Source organism: Odontesthes bonariensis, chromosome 1 (genome assembly GCF_027942865.1).
Source record: "Odontesthes bonariensis isolate fOdoBon6 chromosome 1, fOdoBon6.hap1, whole genome shotgun sequence".
NCBI classification, from domain to species: Eukaryota; Metazoa; Chordata; class Actinopteri; order Atheriniformes; family Atherinopsidae; genus Odontesthes; species Odontesthes bonariensis.
In genome coordinates this window covers 38,266,445-38,280,129 of record NC_134506.1, presented here as the reverse complement: position 1 = coordinate 38,280,129, position 13,685 = coordinate 38,266,445, and the positions used below count along the sequence as shown (strand labels likewise).

The window sequence follows — 13,685 nt, the reverse complement described above, 5'->3', positions numbered from 1 at the left end:
CGGAGGTCTGTCCAGTTGAGATGTGGATTATGGTGTTGTAACCAGAACTATGTCTGACTGTTTGATGGGTAAAACAAAGAAGGTGATGAATTCTCTAATATTTCCTGATATAATGAGTTCCAATGGCTTGGTGCAATAAGTAACCATGGGGAAGGCTTTACCGTCCAGAGCAGAGACATAACGGAGTGGGGAGTAGTTCTGTGGTAACTTGGGCTTTATGGACAAATTCATAGTCAATGAGGTTCTGTTCGCAACCTGAGTCAATCAAGGCAGATACGTTGAATCACTGTGTATTAAAAAGAATTATAGCAGGTAGGGTGAAACGTGGAGATTTTAATTCAGGTGGTTGGTCCGCCGGTTTCCCCGTTACAACCGGCGGACCCTTTCTTTTGGTCGAATCAGGCACACAGCGAGGAAATGATCTGGTGAGCCACAGTAGTAGCATGAATAAGTCTCTCTGCGTTTCTGCCGTTCCTCGGGGGTTAGACGGTTCCGACCGATCTGCATGGGCTCTGGTTCAGAAGAAGAGGAACTGAATGACAGTTTGAGAGGAGTGGAAGTCGCAGGGAACATATGGGGTCTGACAGCAGATCTCTCCAGTTTGGACCTTTCTTTCTCTGATCCGGTTATCCAACCTAGTAGTTAAAGCTTTTAGCTCATCTAATGACTTGGGCTCATCTAGTGGAGCCAATTTGTCCTTTAAAGATTCATCAAGAGCCTGGAAAAAGGCTGCCTTTAACGCTTTAGAATCCCAGCCAGAAGCAGCTGCCAGGGTGCGAAACTCAATTGAAAACTCAGAAACTGGCCTGTTTGTTTCAAGGTCCATAATTGACGAGATTCACCGGTTTGATCGGACTCAGGAAAAAATTATATTTTAAATTCCTTGATAAATTCATCATAGGTACAACCAAATTGACTATAATTCGTGAATTGGGCCTCTGCCCATTTTAACGCCCTTCCGGTCAAAAGACCTACAATAAATTAAATCTTGGCATTGTCATGAGGAAATGACTGAGGTGAGCGATTTAAAAATTAGGGAGCACTGCAGTAGGAAACCCCCACAGAAACCAACCTCTCCGGAGAATTTCTCAGGGTTTGGGGAACTGACATCATGGGAGTGGAGGACCTGCTGTGAGACCGGTGAGGAGGATGCGCCATCTGGAGGCATGGTGGTGGAACTAGACTGGGTGTTCTGCAAGAGTTTAGCCATCTGTTGAAGCTGTTGAGCAGTATTTTGCTGTTGATCCAGGAGGGCTTGGAGGATGGATTCATGTGACTGGAGCTGTTGTTGTTGGTCAGATAGGGCTCTCCTGAGTGTGTCTGCTGGGTCAGACTGGCCAGAGTGTTCTGTCATGGTACCAGCTAAGGGTTTAGCCCACATGCAGAGTACACTCAGGTTACGTTGAAAAAATGTTTATTTGGAAAAGATGAGATGAAGAAACTGGTGAACAGGATCTGGGAACTCAGGAACGGGACATCCACTGTATAATGAGTCGGATAGTTAAATGGACTGAGGACGTGAAATATGAATCGATGGACAAGCTTACTGGTCAGTAGATGATCAACGCCAGGAAGTGATGAGTGGGGTCCGGGAGAGTGAGCTTCGGGAAGCTGAATGATCCAGGCTTGACCGCTCGAGATGGTGTGCTGAGTGGCTTGGAAGGTGAGCAGGGTTCGGTTCTGGGAGAGCGATCCTTGGGAAGCTGCCAGCATTGAAACCTCTGGAAGCGAGGTAAGACTTGGAGACTTGCAAGGTGAATTCTTGGTTAAAGATGTGTTCAGGGAAAAACCTCTTTGGACATGGAAAGTACCTGGGAGGAAAATACAAGATCGTGAGATATCTTATGGCGCTTTTCCACTCGCTCGGCACGGCTCGGTTTGGTTGTGTTTTCATTACACTTCGTGCCTCCTCGACGTGGGTGGGGTCGTCGTAACACGGCTGCGCGACCAGAACAACAACAACAACATACGAGGAGGATAGCATGGAGGACATCGAGGCGCTCGTGTTGCTGCTCACCCTGTGGCTTTTTGTCGCACAGAAGGCAAGAGAAGAGAGCCAGAGAAGACTCCTGGCCGCCAGACAAAACAGTATTGAAAAGGCAGTCGGCTGACGTCACGTTTTAGTAACGCTTCGGCCCGCTTGGAACCAAGGCTGAGGTGATACGGAAAATCTACCCGGTTGCAGGTACTGCGTGCTAGTGGAAACACACAATAGCGCGCCGAAACGAGCTAGTGGAAAAGCGCCATTAGAGACAAGGCCAGGAGCTAGGAGGTAACACACGTACCACTCAGGTTAACGCTCTGGCAGAGAAGTGCTAGCAGCAGGAATCCTGTAAGCCTCTCCTGATGAGGTCTAACTGGAAACACCTGTCAATCTCAGCCACCCAGAGAGCAGACGCCATCTATAGGAGGGAAAAAGAAGCAGCAGCCAAAACAAAGGGAGAGAACTCCCAGACCCCAACAAATGCTTTTTTTTTCTTAGGCTCACAGTTTTGCCTCCCTCATGGTGATCAATAGGAATTAGGATCAAAACAACTGCTTTGTCAAGTAAGTTGTTCAGTGAATGATTGGCAGCTCGCCACTTCGCTCAGACATCAAGGCTGAAACCTTCCTACATCTTAACACCAATGCTCACTGGGTGGCGGCCACAGCACTCACCTGTCACTCAGAGTGGTCAGAGCCTTAAACATGCACAACTTGAACTTGTAACATTGCCTAAAAGGGAGAACACCCCCATACAGCTGTTTTTAATGGAGAAGACAAGACACAGAGACCATGTATATGTTTTATTTGTAGAATTTTCAACACAAACATTTAATTCAGTATATGAATCCCCACATGTGTGACTGAATACATGAAATAAAAGAAAAGTGCAAAATGAGACAGACAGTGGCATAAGAGGTGGTGTAAACAAGACAAGGGGATCACAAAAGTACAACCACGGAGAGAAGGTCAAATAAAAATTGAAAAAACAAACTAATACATGATAATACTAATAATAAGTAAATTAATAAAACAAGGACAAAAAAACACAAAAAGAAAAAAAGAAAATTCCCAAAGAAAAACAAAACAGACAGACTATGTGATACCAGCATGAGGTAAACAGAACTCAACCACAAGGTATATTCATGTCAACACAACACAAGACAAGACAGTGCACTACAGTACAAGGGGGACCATCAATTAATGGAGACACTATCAAATTGGAGGAACCTGACATGTTCTAACAAGGGCTGCCAAATTTTAGAGAATTTAACATTGGAGCCACAAAGAGAATGTTTCATTTTTTCTCATTTCACAAAATATATGGCATCCTTTATCCAATGTGAATGAGAAGGGGTACGAGGGGACTCATCCAGTGCATCAGGAGAACACGCCTTGCTGGCAAAGTGAGAGGGTCTGACTAGTTTAATCAAATTCATACCAACAACTTACATGACAATGAAGTGAGCAGCAAAATATGACATTTGGATTACATGCATATTTGATAACCTGTGGACCTACATTTCCAAAGGGAAAAAAAGAGCTGGGATGCTTAGTGAACTGCAATTAAAAACAGAAGACAATGATTTTTAAATTACTGCACTCTGTTGTCTTCATCTTACTTCCACTTTATTTTCCATGTGCTGTTTAATTTTAGGACAGTTATTTTAATGTGTAATTAAATATTGATAAGTTAAACAAGTTGTTGTTTAAATTGGAATACAGTGGAAACCGCTTATAGTGGTCACGGATATAGTAATCAACCGCTTATATAGATCAAAAGGCTTAGGACAGAATCATTTCTATACAAATGCTGTTTAAATAATTTGTTTATAGTAATCAAGAAATCCGCTTATAATGTTCATTTTTGGCCATTTTATGAATGTAAACATGTGCAAAAATAATTTTAAAACTACGTGTAGCTATTTTATTTTTTACTCCCTTGATTCCTTTCTGGACGTTTGCTTCTGCCCTATGCTTCTGCCTCGCTAGCTAACGTAACGAGTTGACACCGGGCAGCAAGCGCGCGAATCATGGCTGGAAAAAGGAAGTCATTTTCTCTGAATGAAAAACGTAGTCTCCTCGAGGCGCATGACAAATTACCAAAAACGAGCCAACGAGATGCTGCAGCGTTGCTTGGCATACCTCAGGCTACCTTGTGTAGTCTAATTAAGCAACGAGAGACAGTCATGAATGCTAACGACGGAGAAAGAAAACGACGGCGGACTGTGCAGTACTGTAATTAAACTTGCATGATAATAAAATTCAGTAAATGCTGAAGCTATCCGTTTCATTTAATTTTTCTCATTGAAAAACGATACAAATGGCATTTAGATGATATGCATAAAAAAATAAGTGAAATACCTGTACTGTAGTACAAATTCAGTTTTAGTAATCAACCGCTTATAGTGTTCAAATTGGCTCTGGACCAACGTGATCACTATAAGCGGTTTCCACTGTATCTCCAGGAAATGACTTGACACAATCAGTTCAATTCCCCAGAGAAATGGCACCACTGTGTTGTTTTTATTGAGCTAGGAACATGCAATCCACTAGTGGCAGTACAATGTCAAAGGAATTCTTGACTTGAATGTTGACACAGTCTTGCTGAAGCACACCTGCCAGGCAATAACCAAAAGGTACATTCATTAACACGAGGGAAACCATTAACTTAACAGCATTGTTCATAAAAAGAGCAACAAAGTACGAACATTTCATAGAAATTCTCAGATTGATTTACAGAAAGCTTCCACACTCAGTCTGATGCTTTTATATTAATTATCCATTGGGAATGGGAGTGTGAGGGGAAAAACATGGAGTCATCAAGTGGTTAGGATGCTTTTGTGATCCTCTCACTTCTTCACAGTAGAAACAGAAAATAACTGGATCCATCTGATTGGGCAAGAGTTTCACCAGATGATAAAAGAGCTGAGTTGTTCCAGTGTGTTTTAGAATGTCAGTTGTTCCAGTTTGATTCCCTGTCGGCAATAAACTACAGATATCAAAGCAGGTTTCAATTTCTGCAACCCTATTATTTCTGTATTCTTTAAATTGTTTGTCGTAAAGTGCGTGGAAAACTGGGAAACAAAGTGAATAAATCTGTCAAATGTCTTTTATGATAATGGTGTTTCTACGTACGGTGGCTCTGAGCAACCAAACAACTCTCAAAATGCTATTCTTGCTGTGAAAGTACATGGGAAACCAAACTTGTTCTAAAAGCTTTGAAGAGAGACTAAAGTTTCAGTGTCACTGATTGACATGATTTGATGTTTTTTTTTAAACATGTGATATTGTCAGAAAAATTATATTAACTTACATTCTTACTACATACTTACACATTTTTATTAAAAGATCTCAACATTGCGCTTTTTGCTCTAACACATCTGTGTGTTGAAGTCTTTTCTCTGCTCTGATGACCCACCTCATATTGGTTCGCCTGTGTTTTTCACACTAAAATCTTTAAGCACAACTAACTGCAAGATATATGGCTTTGTACAGCCGGATCCAAACACTGGTTCGGATACTTTCAATAAGCAAGCTGTTGATATTTTTCACTCCAATTACTGTATTGTATGTGATGCAAATGCAGCCCCAGCTGAATTGATTTTCTTTCATGTCTCCACTGCAGTTTCCATTCATCTTTGCAACAACATGTAATAAGTCCCAAAGCAATTTGCACAGGTCTGTGTCCTGACTTTCTGACTTTCAAGTTATACAGACATATGATCCCACAAACATGTAAACTGACTATGCAGTTACCTTTACTGGATTACATACTGATCCAATGGATAACACCTCACTTTGACTCTTAAATGTATTCAACTATAAAGTAGCTTTATACCCATAACACAATTCTCTGCATAGAAATAGTGTCTGAAAAAGGGTTACACTAAATTGTTTTTTTGCACAGCAAAGACCTGATCTTTCAGGGGCTAAGAATGCAGCAGTGGAGTTGATATGTGCAACAGGATGGATAATTTAATCATTGAAAATCTTGTGGCTCCTTCCTCTGCTTTCCTCTACCGTGTCCGTGTTCAAGGTTAATTGTCATAAGTTCAGGTCAATCTACCACCAAGGCACAAGGGAGTAGACCAGAGAAGAGACACAATTCAATTTTATTGTGATGATTGTGCATTCAAGCAATATTTTCCATTAGGCATTGATTCTGTATTGCAGATTTTTTTTTGTGGCAGCTTTAAATAGTTTTTCCAATTCTCCACAAAAGAATAGTCTCTCCCCTCTCCTTACTGATATTACAGCTAACAGGAAAACCAAAGCAATTCATTTACTGAAGAATTAAGAGTAAGAAAAAGGTAAGCGTACCCTAAGCGAAGGCTCTTGGCTGTGAGATGAACATAGGAGTTTGGCACTGCAAAGGTGCTGCAGAGGAAGGCCGTTCCAGACACCAGCATGTTAGCTTGTCTCAGCTGGTTAGAGGATTGCTTGTGTAATGCCATCTGTATTCAAGGGATGAACACCTTCTTTTACACCAGGACAGAGAGAGAGGACCAACAGTGAGTTCAGCCAACATCTTTTCCTCGCCTTCAATCTTCCATTCACTCATGGACTGGTTGCTTTTATCACTTGGAATTTAAGACACAAGCCAGAAAATGTTAAAGAAAGAAACAATTAAAGGAGAAGTTCGTTTTTTTTTTTTTAAACCTGGACCTTATTTCTGGCATAAAATATGTTCATCTACTCACCGATAACAGTTTGGTGAAAGTCGGCGTCGTTCGGACGATATTTAGATCCGCGTATATCCATATATAGGGGCATCGGCCGATGCCCCAGTTCACTCCCATTATATGGATTTACCCGGATCTAAATAGCCAATGTAGGCTCACTACGACTGTGAAATTTTCACTTGACTGTACTCAAAACGTAGTGATCACTTTGACTGTAGCTTTATCGCCAATTCAAATTCATATACAGTATATATACATATGTTTCAACATACTCAAGACTAATTTAAGTAGGGAAAACAATGGAAAGTGACCTTTTGCACATCTATTGGACATTACTGAGACTCTTGTAGGAATTAATGGATTTTTGGTGGGCTTGAATACGAACACACATAAATGGAAACAAGGTATTAAAGTTTGTTGTCTAGTCAGCATTTTCCTAAACCCATTGGTTTATATGATAGATTGTGTTCTTATATTTGTAATAGCTTTACCTATAAAACTGCTGGAGCGTTTCACGTCTGAATGAGTAGGTGTTTACCTTTCAATCATTGTAGGATTTTGAACCTGTGTCACAGGGAAGTCTGAATGATTGTCTCCTTTGAAAAGTAAATCAACAGTTCAAAGGGCCTGATGAAGGGTCCAGTCAGCTGTTCACTGACCGGACACTGGTAGATGACAGCCTGCGCAGTTTTGTCCCCTCTCAATGTTGTTATGATGATGAAAGGCTCACATTACATGTTCGATCTCTCTCAATCTCACATTACACACAATCAAACAAACCAATTCTCGATTCGAGCTTCCTGAACTCAATCTAATCTAGTAGAGTTTTGTCTTTTAAAACCTCTGGGAACACGACAAAATGGTCACAGTGTGGAGGCCTGCACAAGTAACAGGTTGAATTGGTGTTGTCTGAGAGATAATAACTCCCTTTGATATGGACTAAAGGCTGTTATTCTGCAAAACCTTTACATGCATACCCGAGTATACCTGAGCCAAACCAACCACGTAAACCAAAAACCTTTAAATGCAGAATCCCCAATAACCTTGAGGCATGGCACGGCACAGTTCAAGCTTTAAATTATGAAAAATTAAATCATTCAAATTTGTGTGAATTTGCTCATAAGAATTAAGCATGTCACTATCCAGCAGTTCTCTCAGACGGTTCTCAAAAATTAGTTCTCCATTCAGTCCATGGCCAGAGGCCCTTTGCATCTCATGTCATATGAACATGGTGCATAAAAGAAAGAGCTTTAAAGAGAAACAAGTCTGCAAATTTTGCATTAGTCAATATATATGTATAACCTTTTTTGTTTAAAGGTGTCGACAGTCGCTGATCATGCTCATATTAGCAAAAAGCTTCTTTTTTTTAAATCAAAGTTTGCTGTTTTTTAACAGCCTTGTAGGACTTAGTGGTTTATATTCAGCCTGTCATGCATATACGATTCAGTTCATTTCTCTAAGCAATATTATCATTTCATTCATTTATTTTTTCATTTATTTTAAAGAACATCTCACTAGAATGTTGTATCATGGGGCAAAAAAAAACTGCCAACATCAGACTGGTAACAAGTTCAAAAGCATGATCCAATACTCTCGTGTGATATTTTCTTAAAGCTTCTTTATAATGATGTCATCAGATACAAGATGAAAATGTGTGGTGGTCAGAAGATCTTCGCTCCCGACCAATTTTGTGAAGGCAGAAGTGACCATTTTAGGAAAGTGCTTGCAGACACACCCAGACATTCAGCTAATAGGTGTAGTTTGGTGGCTCTTCGGATTTTTGAGAAAAAAGGTGTGACACGTGTCACCTCTGTAATGGTGGAAGAGTGTGGTTTATGGTGCAGATCCATAAGACGACTCTCCACCCAAAGTGCTGACATTGATGCTCAATTGTTTTTGAAACACTTAGTGTGTCTAAATGTGATGAGATTTTTTTTCCTCTCCATTTCATTTTGCCGGCAGCTTTTGTGGTGATCATTGCTTTGTCTACAAAAGGGAGCAGTCCGTTTAGTTCCTCAATGTCCCGTTTTATCCTTTAGTGCTTTTTATTGTTGAGACTTAATATCGGTCACCCTGCTCTTGACTTGCATGTAGTTATTTCTGTGGCCTGGTATTTATGTCAAGCAATTCATTTGTCCCAGTCTTTTTTATTTTGTTGTAGGGCTGCTCATGCAAAGTTCAAAGAGTCTTCTATTTTTCCCCCAAAAAAGTTGCTGTTGTTGATTTCATGAAAGCAGAAGTTTTTTTTCTGAGGTGAACCTTTTCATGCTTTTGTTTCTTCATAATCTACTATACAATGAGTTCTAATAACAGCAAATGTAAAAGTTACTGTCTAAGGATTTATGTTGAGCGACTGCTATGTGGTGTTAATAGAGGGAAACAGATACTGAAAAGTACTTTCGGTTTTAATGTGATCATGCACATGCAAGCTACACCGAGCAAGAATTTAGACTGTTGTCCAGGACAAAGTCATCGGGGTGTAAAAGGTTATAAAGATACATCACCTGGGGAGCCCTTGAGACACTGGCCTTAGTGTGTTTTTTTTTTTTTGTATTTACAGACATTGCAATTTTTCTTTGGTTAATTAAAAGACAGAACTGAAACACATCCAAAAGCTAACTATTACATCATAGTTGTGAAAGTATTAGCCTTCATTTTAACAAGGAAAACAGCCATCTGGGCACATTGAAAGTTGACACGTTGGCTAAGGAGCTGAACTTATGGCTGAATAATTTTTTTGAATGATAACATTAACACTAAATGCATAATCACCTTGCATTTAATATTCTATACAAGCAGTTAAAATGGCCATAATTTGATATTAATTCATATAAATGCAATAATGCATTAATTCATATAAATGTCTATACCCGTTAGTCAAACTTTCCTGCCTGGTTACTGGTGTGACCAGCTTGGTTTTGATTAATCATCATTTTGACCTCCACTCGTGTGAGTGTTTGTCCTTGTGCAATGTGTCAACAGTGGTCTGCAATTGGACCCCCAAACCCTTTGTTGGTGAGGAGTTTTCTGACATTGCTTCAAACAACAATGACTGAAAACAAATGTTACTGGATGCAACTATGGTTCTGTGACTATGAGGGAGTGTTTATTATCCCTAACCCAAAATGCAGCACAGATGGGAGGGAAGATGTTAGAGAAGGTGATGTATACAACAATTAAACTGAATGTAGAGATGGACAAAGCTTTTACCTTGAGAAAATAGCTGCTGAAAGAATGCTGGCTAATGTGCTGGCATTATGAGCAAAGCTGATCTAATTACAGCCCATTAAATTTTATATTTGTGCTCCACAGGGGCGTTTTGCTTGAGCAAAATAGTGTGCAGTATAAACACATACCTAAAGGACCAATCACATTTGTTAGAATCAGCATCACCTGTATGTGTTATCAAATTTATGGGGAAAGGCACATCAGGGATTTTTTTCCAAACCCAATTTAAAACGGACGGAAAGCAAGAAAAAACAAGTTACCTTCACCTTAGTAAAAAAGTAATTGAAAACTCAAGTAAGGGGAAACCACTCAACGTTTACACTCAGGAGTCGTAGCACGTTTTTTAGGTTGGATGTCTTGTATTTGTTAAGGCCCTTCTATCCCTGATAAGATGGTTTTCAAGTATTTATGTTTCCTGAAATGAGCAAGCAGTAGCCTTTCCACCACAACAGAGCCACTAAATTACTTTTGCTGTCATTTTTTCCCAAGATGCCAGTAAATAAATAAATAAATAAATAAATAAAATAGCTCAAATTTCAACCTAATCGGGCCTACAATTTGCCAATTAATTATATACAATGGATATTTAATCCAACCCCTCCCTCAAAAACTCATAATACACATAATAACCTTATTAAATTAAAATGGTTATTGATTAAGTAGTTTGTCATTTGTCATCAACTGTCATTGATCATACATTTGCCAGAGACATAATTAGTCCACTTGTTGGTATAAACTGGCACATTACAAATACATATGTATATTGCAGAAAACCCCCCACCCCCAGCACACACACACACTTTACTCCTTTAAATAACATGACACTAATTTGTTGATGTCAAATAAACATTTCCTTTTGGTTTTTTTTATGCCACATGACATCAGTATTTCGGTCTTTCATCAACTTTTAGGAATTATTGAAACATAAGTGGAATTTCTTCTTCAGAAATATCTAAATGGGTTTATCTTTTCTGATTATTACATTTGTGTTTTTAATTAGTGATTTCCTTACACATACTGTACAATACATAAGCAACAGTTTTCTTTTTATTTACAGGTCGTGTTGCACACTTCAATATTTCCGTTTTAGATTCATTCTCATGTGAGAAAGATGGAACCCTGTGTACTTTCTGCACTAGAGGAGGTCTTCAAATAAGTTGCAGCATTTAAACATGCAAACATGACTTTGAAAACCCTGCAGCGATAGTATTGAAAAAACGCTTCTTTAATATTGTACATAGAAAACCAGTCTATCATAGCTCATTCCATTTTAGCCTTGATTTTAATTACTATACACGGTGAATTAGCTAATGAATAATGAATGGATTCCTCATACTAAGTGCTCTGACTGCTAATGCACTTGCAACTCTGTCACTCTACAACCCCCTCACACACTGCCAATGTTGCTTTCAGATTCTGTCCTCTTTAACCCCCCCCCAGTCTGAATCACACACACAATTTCTTCCCATCTCTTCTTTTCTCACTCTCACTGAGATTTGATTAGATTTCCCTCTGTAAGAAATTATTTAGTGATGAGAGTAGAGAATGAGAGGCAGACAGAAAAAAGGCTCTAGGATAGAAGGAGACAGATAGTGATTCTCAGGAGAATGAAGTAGAAAGAGAAAGATGCTTCGAGGAAAGAGAGTGGAAAAAGCTTCCAGGATTAAGGTGCACTGGAGCTGCAGACATGCAGAGATAGACCGGGACAGACAATGTTCTATATGTGCTCAGAATGCTTAGCCTCAGATTCTATAGGAAAAATGATATCTGCAAATGTACGTCTTCCAAAGTACAAAAATCTACGTCGTATGGAAACTCTCAGGCACAGGTTTGTGTGTTTGACTCTGAAGGTCTGCTAGTAAAAATATGAATACAAAGGTTCGGTATGATTTATTTTATGTGTATATTACCCCCTCCCCTTTATCAGATTCATATGTGCTTTAGCGTTCTTCCAAGGCTTCAAAAGAAGCGCAGGAAATATTACCATCCTTTATCTAATAAAAGGTGATTACCAAGTACAAAGTGTTATTACCAAAATGCCCTTTTAGGTGTTGAAAGTAAAAAAAAAAAGGCCCCTTGTGAATATTACTCAACTATATTTGTCTCATTAGATCACTTTTGCATTAGGGGCAGATTAGGAAGAATATGAGAAAAACACACCTTCAAAATGAAGAACGGGACCCGTTCTGACTCCCAATGAGTCAATAATGCTGTTTTATCAGGGACTTCCTGGCATCACAAATCCTTGCAGAGGCCACCCTTTATAAAGAGTCCATAAACAAATTTAAGCCAAGCGACTATCTTAGGAAAGTAGCTTCAGTGCCTGAAACAAACCAAGTAGTTTATGTGTGTAAACCTAACCTAAAGATGTTATGGTTTTAAATAGTAAGTGAAAACAAAAGTTGGTATAACTGTCCTTAGATTGCTTTTGAACTATTTCACGACAAACTATTTCAACGTAATACAGGTTTGTACAAATCAGTTTTTAGTTTGGTCAGGCTGTTGTACTGTTCATACAATCTGGTGTGCTTCTCTTGTGAGTTTTGAAGTCCTAGCGGGTTCACACACCAGTGATCTGTGGCAGGGAGTCACACATGACAGGATTTTTCACCATCTCAATTTCTCCGTCTGATTTTAATCAAGCAGCTCCAGCTGACGTTCGTACCACTCTCCTTCTCCTCATTGTTACAAAATGAATCAAGCACAGTACTTCAATCTGTTTTGCTCACCTGGTTGTTGAAGAGAACTGGCAGTTTTTCTTCTACCCTTATCTCGAGTCTGGACATGTCAACAAATCTCAGGTGTTCTCGCTAATGTTTAACCAAATAGCCTTCTCACCTTGTTCTCTGACAAATTATTTTCCTTTTCCAGGTTCCCCCTTTGTTTCATCACCTGACTTCATCTCTTGCCCTCTCATTGACTGTAGCTCCTCACTTACCATCTCCTCTCGGCCGACAGCTCCGGAATATAAAGAAAGGTAGATAATCATTTGGAGTTGTGTCCATAAACCTGAAAGTCTTGTCTGAAAATCGTCTTTGAATTGTTCACGTACAGTGGCCGAAGATTGCTGATCGAACTGCAGGTTTTCCTCAGTTCTGGGACATTTGTCTGGAATTTGCTCGCTTAAAGCAGTACTATGTAACTTCTCAAAAAGCCCATTATGGAGCTCCCCCTACAGGCTTGGAGGTAATGTACGGTTAAGACACTGTCGTAAATCTCTTTCTCTTCCTTGCTTCATCAGTCAACGTCTTCTTCGGTTTCTCCGGTGCCTCTGCCATGATGATCGTACTGACAATGTTGCGCTAGCTTAGCCTTATACCTGGGAGCGTGAGAGGGGTCTATTTGTTTTTGCGGTAGGTGTGCCAGAAAGCAAGTCGAAGTACTTCCGCTCAGCTCCCGGGCCGGTCCAGCAAAGTTACATAGCGCAGTTTTTCCAACTCAGACCCCCGAAGGGCATAGGAGACAGGCCAATCGTAATATTAAAACTCATTCTAGCCGCACAATTTTTTTCAAACTGTTATTTTAAGGTAGAAACGTTACATAGTATTGCTTTAAACTTGCCTTGGTTTATCCACCCTGCCTCTTTATGCAGAACTTGTTTGTTAATCATATGGTAACATTCCAGTATGACCAGACAAACAGGCACCTTTCGCCATTCATAAAGATAGAGCGTGTGGTGGGAATATGCACGCCTCATGACCACGCAAACACACTTCTATAGCAAATAAACCATGATATGAGGTGGACATGGAGGAGGCCTTGTCATTTAGTATAACACGGAAGAGACAG

General features: G+C 39.8%; 1 protein-coding gene across 4 annotated transcripts in view; it reads left to right on the top strand.

Moving 5' to 3' along the window:
- The window catches only part of LOC142380694 (leucine-rich repeat-containing protein 4C-like), a 55,258-nt gene that overhangs the window by 18,445 nt on the left and 23,128 nt on the right, over window positions 1-13,685 (top strand). For 2 of the 4 annotated variants that reach the window (XM_075466608.1, XM_075466602.1), the window contains exon 2: window positions 12,768-12,873. The exons of the other annotated variants lie outside the window; for them this stretch is intronic. The gene's annotated coding sequence lies outside the window, so the exon portion shown is untranslated. The remainder of the gene's footprint in view (window positions 1-12,767; window positions 12,874-13,685) is intronic. 4 annotated transcript variants of the gene reach the window in all.